At 39.1% G+C, this 10,751-nt stretch overlaps 1 protein-coding gene across 1 annotated transcript in view; it reads right to left on the bottom strand.

Moving 5' to 3' along the window:
* GLCCI1 (glucocorticoid induced 1) overlaps positions 1-10,751 on the bottom strand; it is a 241,277-nt gene that overhangs the window by 201,305 nt on the left and 29,221 nt on the right. The gene's annotated exons all lie outside the window — the stretch shown is intronic.

Consider the following 10,751-nt stretch of genomic DNA (forward strand, 5'->3'; position numbering starts at 1 on the left):
ATTTTCATTTAAGTTGGCTCACTTACCTGGCATTTCATGATGATCAAACCTGTCTCTGGTGGTCAACCCGATACTGTTACTGCTACCTGCAATTTTATACTGTGGAATGAGAAGTGCTGAGGAGAGAGCCCTTGTCTTTTGTGTTCTATGTTTTGTCCAGTGCAGGGTGTATTTCTAGCACTTTGTATTTTATAGGCATAACAAAGCACACCCAGGCCGAAGGATATCACATCTGCTGTCCTTCCACACAATAAAAGCAGCAAGCCCAGTGGCCTCCGACCTCTAAGGTGATGATAGATTACACTGGAAAATGAGGCCCTTATCACAATCCACATGAAAAAAGAAATAGTACCTCCAGAGCATCTCCATGAACTCTGGAAAAGCCTCAATGGAAATAAACTATACCTGCCAGACAACTGCTTCGCTGAACAAGGGTTTTATTCCCACAACTGCTCTGATAGTTGTACTTTGCCAAGTGGGGAAACTTAGAATCACTTAAAGTTACTAGGGTGGTAAACCTGAGATGAGTAGATAGTTTGAGCAGATAGTCTTTCAATTTGAAAGGAGAGAAAGAAACCATTGACCCCTGATACTCACTTAACAGAGTGTTTCAATCGAGAATAGGAAAGTAATAAAGATTCTGAATTTGCTTTTCAAGTTTGGTTCTGGATCTGATTTTTGCTGCAAATCTCACCTAATGAAAGATTTTATGACTGTCTAGTGCTAGAAAGTATGGTAAACTGTTTTTAGACAACAGAAATGTGAATTTTGTTAACCAAATTGATAGGGTTTCTTTTCTTCTCTTTCTTTTTATGGATTAAATTTTGAAGAAATTGGCTACCACTGCTTTTTGGCTTGTATTCGAAAGGATGTACGTCTGTATCCCTGCATCTAGGGACCAGTGAAGACCTGTAAGAAGGGGAAACATTGCAGGCTGCAGTAATCACTGGAGGAAACACACTGGTTAGAAATTTGTCTGACTAATGTCACACAAAAACATCAGACTCCATAATAGAAATCAAAAACATGAATTCATTCAGTAAACTACCTACTAAACGAATGGGCCATTAATGAATGAATATTTTAGAACTTGTTTTGATTGCCTGAAAAAAAAATCAACATAATAGTCTTCCTTCTTCAGATAATTATTTGTTTTTCCTCAAAAGTAAAATGAGCTTATCCTTCAAGAGTGTGGACCACCACCAAAGGGGTTAGTATTTCCAAATTCTTCAGTGAGGTTAGGTTACATAAAAACAGAATGCCACAGCCCATTAAGACAGCAGGCATTCTGTTTTATGGTACATATTTAATACAAATATACAAATCCACGGCTTAAAAAGAACCATGTAATTTAATTACCACTGATCAATGTTGATTTAATAAAAGGCAGAAGAAAGTTTCTTCCAGGTGGATATTAAAGAAAAACAAAAAATAAAACCCAAGTTACAATACATAGATCCATAGTACTTACATCCCCCCAAATTTAAATACTTCATGCTATCTGAAAAGTTACAATAAATAGAACATATTTTTATTCTGTTAGTGCAGACATAGCTAACTAAACAAAAGGCAAATTTCTACTTTCAAAAATTTAAGATAAATCATTTAGGATACAAGATAAATTTGGGAGCATTAAGCAAACGTACTATATTCTAGTACAGATACCTTAAAGATTGCCTAAAAGCTTCCAACACAGATGCAAGGACAAATTCTAACATAGAATTCAAACCTCATACATTTCCTTGAATCAATAATCAATAGTGATTCAATTATTCATCTCTTCAATAAATTTTAGCATACATTTTATGTCATGCATGATGTTTCAGTATGGAACTAGATGTTAGGGTTCATTTAGAATCATGAAGCAGATGAGTAAACAATTGCAATAGTACGTATCAAGATGTGAGCGGCCGGCGCAGCGGCTCACTAGGCTAATCCTCCGCCTAGCAGCGCCGGCACACCGGGTTCTAGTCCCGGTCGGGGCGCCGGATTCTGTCCCGGTTGCCCCTCTTCCAGGCCAGCTCTCTGCTGTGGCCCGGGAGTGCAGTGGAGGATGGCCCAGGTGCTTGGGCCCTGCACCCCATGGGAGACCAGGAAAAGCACCTGGCTCCTGCCATCGGATCGGTGCGGTGCGCCGGCCGCAGCGCGCCGGCCGCGGCGGCCATTGGAGGGTGAACCAACGGCAAAGGAAGACCTTTCTCTCTGTCTCTCTCTCTCACTGTCCACTCTGCCTGTCAAAAAAAAAAAAAACTTAAAAAAAGAAAAAAAAAAGAAAAAAAAAAAAAGATGTGAGCACACAGTGGGATAGGGACATGGACGGGCATTCAGTCCAGCTTAGGAGGATTAAGGGGAGACTTCTCCAAAGAGATATTTGAAACAATTATTTTAATAGGATTTAGCCAGGTGAAGAAGGGAAGTTCAGAGCATTCCAAGCAAAAGGGACAGAATAAAAGGGTGGTGAGAAAGGTACAGTGGGTTAACCAGCGCAGGACATCGCCCAATAGGGCAAGAACAGAGTGCAGGAGGAGGAAGTTCACATGTAAGACCCAGGAGCAAGCAAAGAACCCCTGTTTGCATCATGACATTTCATTCCTCTTGCGACACTACAGAGCCCTCGAGAGATTTAATCTGTACTTCTCAGTAGGTGCCATCTGGTGTTAGTGTGTAGGATGGATGGGAGGGAGAGATCAGTTAAGGGAAAAGACAGCCTGAAGTGAAGCAGTTTCACTGGGTCTGAAGACACATTTGACAGATCTTCACAATGTGTAGCTAACAAAAGTTTATCATCAACTGAGTTTGGAGGCAACACAGAAGAATGGAGAAATGCTTGGATTTCTTGCTTGGAAAATTCAAGGCCTAAAACATGAAGTAAGGGAAGAATGGCTAACACAGTAACAGCAAATGAGGGGTGTGTGTGTGTGTGTGTGTGTTTTCCCTCCTTAGTATCTATGTGTCATTTCATGGAGAGGGCTGATTGGACCAGGCCAAGCTCTGTCTCCGTTGCTTTGGGGTACAGGAATTTTAACAAGTATGAGAGTTCCTACCAGACCACATATGGAGGGGAACAAATCCCTCAAGGAAAAATGGAGCAGAGAAAGGGATGTGAGAAAGAGAGTGGAGCAAATAAAAATAGCAGCTCCCATGTGTGGTGTAGAAGACATCTGATAGCAAATTATGTATATGGGTATCAAACTCAGGAGTTCTGGGATGGAGAATGATACGGATTCAAGTGCAGAAGATATGCAGGGAGAAGACACATAGGATAGAGTGTCAAAGATGAAATTCTGAGGAGCACCAACATTGTAGGGGTGAAGCCAGGAAAACATGTTCCCAGAGGCGTAAGATGAAGAGATAAAAGGAAATTCAAAAAGCATTGTCATGGAAATCAAGGGCTGAAGAAAATTATGAGAGAATATGATCAATTAATAGAGACAAGTGCATCAAAGGAATAGATGGGGTTTTGTAGGTTTTAAAGGTGCCTCTGGTATGAACCAGTGCAGTGGAGGTTCTAACCAGGGATGGGAAATTAGATTGCAGAAGTTGATGAGTGAACAGAAAGTTAGGCAGTAGAGTCACAAATACAGACCACTCTCTGGAGAAGGTTGAATCTAAAAAGAAAAGGATTGGGTGGGAAAGATCTATGCATATTTATTTGATGAAGGAACAGAATTGGCTGAGTAGGAAGTATAGGAGAGTACTAAAATAAAGGTACACTATTGCTCTTAGAAAAATAAGTCTTTGTACCACAGATTCATTTTAATACCTGAACATTCCTGGAGAAAAGTATATGAAAAAGGAAAACATTTGTCAAGGACAAGTCAGATAGGATTAATAAACTCAGTTACAGGAATAAGTGCAAACATAACCAAGAACACACAAGGAAACTTGGCAGCTAGATAAAACCTCAAATGAGTTAACCCAGAACACTAAAACATACTGCATTGTCTAGAATCAGCTCTTACTCATCAAGTAGACTCACATAGTCATTATGGGCAAAAGAAAATACAACCTGAAAAAACATGGAGAATACCCAAAACAGACAAAAAGGCACAATTTGTAGAGACCTGGTAAACTAAGCATTATTTTCAGCTGCACAAACACAGCTCTTACTGAGACTAGAGACCCTAAAGAAATTCAAAAATTCCATTCTTTTGTTTTTGGGAAAATTCATTCATAAATAATGTAGTGAATTGTTTCACTGGTTTACTCATTCATTCAACAAATCCTGGTTGCAAGATTATTATGTGTTAAGTACAAGTCTGACAGAACATCCATGAGAGCAGAGATTCCTAAGAGAAATGGGGACTAGGGATTGTACTTTCAAAAAGCACATTCAATTGACTTGCTGTCCTTGTAATAAGACAATACAGAGTGACAATACAGAGTAAAGCTTGTCAAAAATCTATAAAGGATTCAGCAAAAAAAATTCTGTGATAATGTTGGTTCCATAAGCAGAAAAGACATTGGCTTAAAGGGTTACAATATCTCTCTTTTAGAAGCAATTTAATAGGAAAACGATATGTGAAGAGATCTTTCTCCTCCATCAAGTTCAATTTCTAACTTTAGATTATGGGAGCAGCAAGACAAGGCATAGGTATTTACTTAGCTATGGAGGTCTAGACATAAAGTTTTTTTTTTTTTAAACCTATGGACTACTGGTTTTTTACAGTCCTCACCAGAGTTATCTCCTTCTCTTTGTTATTATTATTTCTTCTACTTCTGCCTACATCTACAGGGTGAAGAAACGCAAACACCTATCTGAGATAGAAACTTCCAGATTTTCCTCATAAATCACAGCCAAGCTTCTTGCAAGGGGAAGAGCAGAGTTTAGAGCTCCTGTTTTTAAGCTGTGTTAATTGATGGTTACAGCTGGTATAGCGTGAGATGGAAGACTACATACAGTCTGTTCCAAGCTCAAAAATACATATGGATAAACGCAAATTCTCCTGAATGCCCAAAGCTACGATGAGGGGGAGGCTCCAGGGAGAGAGTAGTTAGGCTTTGTCTTGGTCCAATTGCCTGCTTGTATCCATTTTATTTCATCCATCTATTCAAATGACTAAGCTAATGATGTCACAGAGGCATGTGAGTGTCCTGTGTACTCTGCAGGTCTAAGAGCTCAGCTTTGTTTTATCCTTGTTTCTAAACAAAAGATTCTTCTTTGCTAGTCTCCCAAATATGTACAGCCATTATAAAGACACATTAATTTTTTAGAAAATGATGAACTATGCACCCTCTGAAAAACAAAATTTAAAATCCATAGACATGATCACATAAATATACAACAAAATGGACATCATCCTCTTCCTCCTATGTGCCCCAGAGTTAGAGCCAACACCTGTGGCCATATATTGGGGTGGCCTGGGAGCTGCAGAATCCAGATGTCAGACACTGCACTGTAGGTCCCCGGCAGCAGTCCTAAGTCGGAGCCTGTCTCCTGAGCTGACCTCTGAAATGGTCCATTGTCTGACTCCCCTCCTGGCCTGGGCAGGAACTAACAAGCTGTCTGTTGGGCTAGTTCAGAGTTGGCCTGTTGATGGGCTGTTCTGGATGCAATTATCCTTTGCTTTACCTTTGATTGTAAGGAATTTATTTCCTTACTTTGTAAAAAAAAAAATGGGAGTGGGCAAATTCTTGACAAATAACCATATTCAGGTTTCTTCCAAGGCAGAATAAGATGCTTTTTGTGTTGATTGATTTTTTTATTCCCAACTGAAATTGGACAACACCAACGTTATGCTTGGCAGTCAGTGAACTTTCTTTAATCAGTGGTAAAATTAAGAGTTTCTTGGGCATGTTCTCCCTCCAAAAGAAGAGTCAATTTCCTTTTACTTAAAACTCCTTAAAGTTTGAAAATGAAACTCATTTTTCTTTAGAAAATTAAGATGTTACAACTTTATATTTTTGCTGTTTCATCTATTATAGGGAAAAGCTCCCTGCATCATAAGTTTTCTTGGTTCTATAATCTGAGTTCCATACCTTCTGTTCAACAATGACATTATGTGTAGGATGCAACTATCTTGTCAGTGAGGTAGGAAAAGGCCAAATACCTGAGGGGGCTCTACTTAGAATGCAATTCCTGCAGTCTCACAGGGAAGGTCTATTGTAGAGTCCGGTGCGGTGCCCCTCAACGACAGTGGCACAGGAGAGTTCCATCACTGTGGAAACATCACAGGGTATGCTTACACACACCACCAGGTTTTGCCTACTCTACAGCCAAGCTATCAGGCATGGATCATAGGTAGCCCAGGCTATCAGTTGTTGGTCCTAGGCTACAAACCTGCATAACATATTCCTATACTGAACACTGTAGGCAATTATAACGCAGTTTAAGTTCATGCATCCAAATATAGAAAAGGTATAGTGAAAATAATAGACAATAGGAATTTTTCAGCTCCAGTACTCTCTGGAACCACCATCATATTTATGGTCCTTCATTAATCTAAACATCATCTTGCAGGTCATACATTTATTGTCATGCCAAAGTGAGGAGAAATGTCCTTGATATTTATAGGAAGATAAGTTTTGAGGAAGTCATGGAATGTATTATCATATCCAACATCAGATGCTCATCTATACCATAAAAACAGTTTTAAATTTTCCTTATTAACTTTTATAAAAATGTACTTATGTTTCTTGGGCAGCACTGACTTAGGTTTAGAAAAAACATTGAGTATCCATAAGCTTATACTAATATAAATAAGTAACTCGTAAATACATTGGAGAGAAATGACAAATCTCCCACAGAGACACATTCATGTAATACTCCCTGCTAAAGGAGTTGGAGTTTAATTCTCTACTCCTTCAGCATGGGTGGTGGTTTCTGACTTAATTCTAAAGAGATCAGCATAAAATAGCTAGGGAAATAACTTTACAGTGGAAGCCTGGCAAACAATACGTTGGTCAGGTGGGCAAAGCTATCATGTGCAACAACTGATCTTTATAGCATGCATATGTTTATAGCATGTACATGTTTATAGCATGATATAAGTTCACTTTTATAATTTCTTCTAAAAACCCATACCAAGTCCAACCATGGGAAAACATTAGATAAACCCCAGCTGAGGGACATTCTACAAAATACCAGTACTTCACAAAACTGTCAATGTCATCAAAAACAAGAAAAGTCTGAAAAACTGTTGAAGTCAAGAGGAGCTTAAGGGGCTAGCGCTGTGGTGCAGTAGGTTAATCTTCAGTCTGTGGTGCCACTTCCCATATGGGCCCTGTTCCTAGTCCAGGCTGCTACTCTTCTAATCCAGCTCTCTGCTATGGCATGGGAAAGCAGTAGAAGATGGCCCAAGTGCTTGGGTCCGTGCACCCATGTGGGAGTCCTGGAAGAAGTTCCTGGCTCCTGGATTCAGATCAGCTCAGCTCCAACCAATGTGGTCACTTGAGGAGTGAACCGGTGGATGAAAGACCTCTCTCTCTGTCTCTCCCTCTCACTCTATGTAACTATACCTCTCAAATAAATAAAATCTTCTATTAGAAAGAAAAGAGGAGTAAAGGAGACATGATGACTAAATGCTACATCACCCTGGACAGGATGCTCTAAGAGAAAAAAAAATTAACCAAGGAGAATCATGAAATCTGAACAGGAGGAGTTTCAGTAACTGTGATGCACAACATAGATTCTATAGTTATGATAAACATACTCTAGTAACCAAAAATAATAACTAGAGGGGAAAGAAAGTAAGGGGTGTATGGGAACTCTTTCTACTATCTTTGTAATTTTTCTGTAAATATTAAACTATTATATATTTGAAAACATTATTTTTAAGATGGTTCACGTATTGCTAAATTGAATGTAATACAGTTTCTATGCATCAATCAATACATTATTTTCTTCCTTTCTTTCTCACACATACCTATCCACCAAACCATATGGCATCAAGACTTATTTTCCTGAAATCTAAAAGTACTTCATCCTTCAAGCCAGTGTCATATGAATAGAGTCAGACACTCTGAGAGTTTTAGGTCATGCCTTCAGTAATAAAAGAACAAACCCTCAAAAGTTAATATATACAACCCCGTATTTCTCAATAGCTTTTAAAGACATAACATCTTCCAACCACCTATCAAATAACTTGTATTTCATGTGGTTATTATTAATGGTATGATTAATAAGACAATGCATTATTCTCTGAAAGTAATGTATCCATTTATTGATCAATTGTTATCACGGGAAGGAAAGGTGTAAGGGTTGACGTGCTAGTTTCAGAACATGAATGAGATTACTTCCTTGTTACTCCTCACCTGTCCTTTAGAATGATAATAATGAAGTCTCTGGAACTTTTAGAAAACATGTATATATATATATATATATACACACATATATATACACACACATATATATGTGTATATATAAAAATATATATACACACACACACATATATACTGCTTCAATTTATCATTTTACTGTGAGAAAGAATAAAAAGGGTTGGTGTCAATGAATGCTTACTTAACAAATATTGTGTGTTTCTAGAACTGTAAACAAGAATTGTGCTTTTGTTAATACTGTAAAGTTCCAATTTTAAAATTTCAGTTAATCAAAATTTAATTAACCAGAACTGCCTCTAAAAAGAAAGCTGGCAAAAAAAAGGCAACTTTCAGAATATATCTTAGGGTAAAACAAAATTTAGTCAAATTGTTTCTATATTCTACACTTATAATATTTTACAATAATAACATATTTAGGAAAAGGCCATAATTCTCGATAATAAGAAAAAAAATCCCTATGGAATTCTTATCAAAGACAGAAGAGTCAACTGACACAGTGTGGGAGCATTTTCCATAGCTATGTATTTAATATGAAGAAAATATTGCAATGGGGGAATCTATAATTAAGTAGATGGCCATTTATTTGCACTATTGTCTGTGTATGGTTAGTGCATTCCTATGATAATTATGTAAGTCTCCTCCTCAGAACATGGCTAGTTTATCATGATTTAGGCTGTCTAAAAATTATTTTTAAAAAGTTTTTGGTAGACACATAAAAATTATGCACATGACATTTTGATATATGTATGCACTGTGTAATGTCCATTTAGGGTAAATACACCAATAGCTTCAAACATTTAATATTTCTTTATGACAAAAACATTCAAAACCCTATCTTCTAGTTTTTTAAAAAGAGAAATACACAGTATATTATCTATAATCACTCTACAGTAGAAATCCAAAATTTTTACTCTTGTCCAGCTGTAATATAGTATCTATTTCTTAAAAGATTTATTTATTTATTATTTGAAAGGCAGAGTGGCAGAGAAAGAGTGAGAGTTAGAGAGATCTTCTATCTGCTGATTCACTCCCAAAATGGCGCAACGGCAAGGCAATGCCAAAACTAGGAACCTAGAGCTCCATCTGGGACTCCTAAGAAGGTGACAGGCGCCCATCAACTTGGGCCAGCTTCTGCCTTTTTCTCAGGCACATTAGCAGGAAGCTGGATCAGAAGTGGAGCAGCCAGGACTCAAACAAGCACTCTGATTTGAGATGCCAGCATCACAAACTATGCTTAATCCACTATGCCATGACACTGGCTCCAAGAACCTATTAGTAAAACTTTCCCATCCCTCTCCCATACCCTTCCCTCCCCAGCCCCTGGTAACCAAAATTATACTTTTAACTTCTATCAGATCACCTTTTATATTAGACTTCATATGTGAGTGAGATTGTGCAATTCTTGTCGTCCAGAGCTTTGTTTGGCTTATTTCACTTCCCACAAGGACCTCCAGTTCTAGACGATGGGTATTTTTTTCTTTTTTGACAGGCAGAGTTAGACAGTGAGAGAGAGACAGAGAGAAAGGTCTTCCTTCCATTGGTTCACCCCACAAATGGCCGCTACCGCCAGCACACTGCGCTTATCTGAAGCCAGGAGCCAGGTGCTTCCTCCTGGTCTCCCATGCAGGTGCAGGGCCCAAGCACCTGGGCCATCCCCCACTGCCTTCCCGGGCCACAGCAGAGAGCTGGACTGGAAGAGGAGCAACCAGGACAGAATCCGGCGCCCTGACTGGGACTAGAACCCAGAGTGCCAGCGCCGCAGACAGAGGATTAGCCTAGTGAGCCGCGGTGCTGGCCAATGATGGGTATTTTTTGATATTGCTCCTTAAGCAGTTCAGTTAACATGTACTTTGCATTTCACTGCACTAGAGTCTGTGTGTTTACTGCGCTTTGATAAGAATTTTAACAGTCCACCCAGAACATGGACAGTATATCCGGCTTCAGGTTGCCAGACATTTGACATACACCAAGTATCATCTAATGCAACCCTGTAGGGTATAGATAATTACCATTTAACAAGCAAGGGAACCGAGGACCCCAGAAGTTAGGGGACAGATTCAAAGTCCCTCAGCTTGTAAGTGAGGAAGTCATTACAAACTCTGTATGGCTGCCTCAAATGCCTCAACTTTCCCCTCTACATCTTACAGTTGAGCTATACTCAAAGAAAAAAACTTGTTTATTTATTTAATTTTACTTGAAAGGCAAAGACAGACAGAGATCTTCCATCAACTAGTTTACTCCTCAGATGCCCACAACAGCCAGGGCTAGACAAGACTGAAGCAGGAAGCTGGACCCCCATCCAGCTCTCCCACGTGAGTGGCAGGGACACAAGTATTGCTATCTGCAGGTGCACATCAGCAGGAAGCTGGATTAGAAGCAGAGGAGAGAGAACTCAACAGGCACTCTGATGTGGGATGAAGGTGTCCCAAGTAGTGACTTAATGTTATGCCCAATGCCTGCCCTCAGCTTTCTAA

Source organism: Oryctolagus cuniculus, chromosome 16 (assembly GCF_051225735.1).
Source record: "Oryctolagus cuniculus isolate XC-2025 breed Fujian yellow rabbit chromosome 16, ASM5122573v1, whole genome shotgun sequence".
Taxonomy (NCBI): Eukaryota; Metazoa; Chordata; class Mammalia; order Lagomorpha; family Leporidae; genus Oryctolagus; species Oryctolagus cuniculus.